The following is a 546-nucleotide window of genomic DNA, read 5'->3' as shown; positions in this document are numbered from 1 at the left end:
GTCAAGAATTGGAAGTATGATCAATAATATTTAAAATATTTATCATAAAGTTTATCTAATGATTCAGTTGTAGAGTGACTTTACATAGGAGTTATCATAAGTGCCCCATGCTTTTGGTTTTTTGTAATTCACAAGTTTTAAAAATTTTGTAACATATACATTTTAGAAACACTTTTAGTAATATCTTGACAACCTTGAAGTTTCATTAAGAGATTGTTTTAAAAGTAAGTTTATTAGAACTTTTTAGTTCATGTATTAAATAGTATTAAGTAAAGCAAGTTTTAAAAAAAAAAAATTTTTATTTTTACGTGATTTTTTATTTTGTACTTTTTAGTGATAACAATAATTTAGAAACAAAGGATTTTTTGAAAGCATATTTTTTTTTTATTTACGGTACATTCGAATATTATAAGAAACTCTGTTGTCTTAAGTATAAATTAGCTTATTAAATTTTTTTTTTACATAGTAAATAAATATGTAAGACTATATTAAAATTATCTCATTTCTCTCATTCTTTCCATTTCTTCGAGGGCGTCAATATTACAT

The sequence above is a fragment of the Acyrthosiphon pisum genome, chromosome X (genome assembly GCF_005508785.2).
Source record: "Acyrthosiphon pisum isolate AL4f chromosome X, pea_aphid_22Mar2018_4r6ur, whole genome shotgun sequence".
NCBI lineage: Eukaryota > Metazoa > Arthropoda > Insecta > Hemiptera > Aphididae > Acyrthosiphon > Acyrthosiphon pisum.
Note: the sequence above shows the minus strand (reverse complement) of the source record.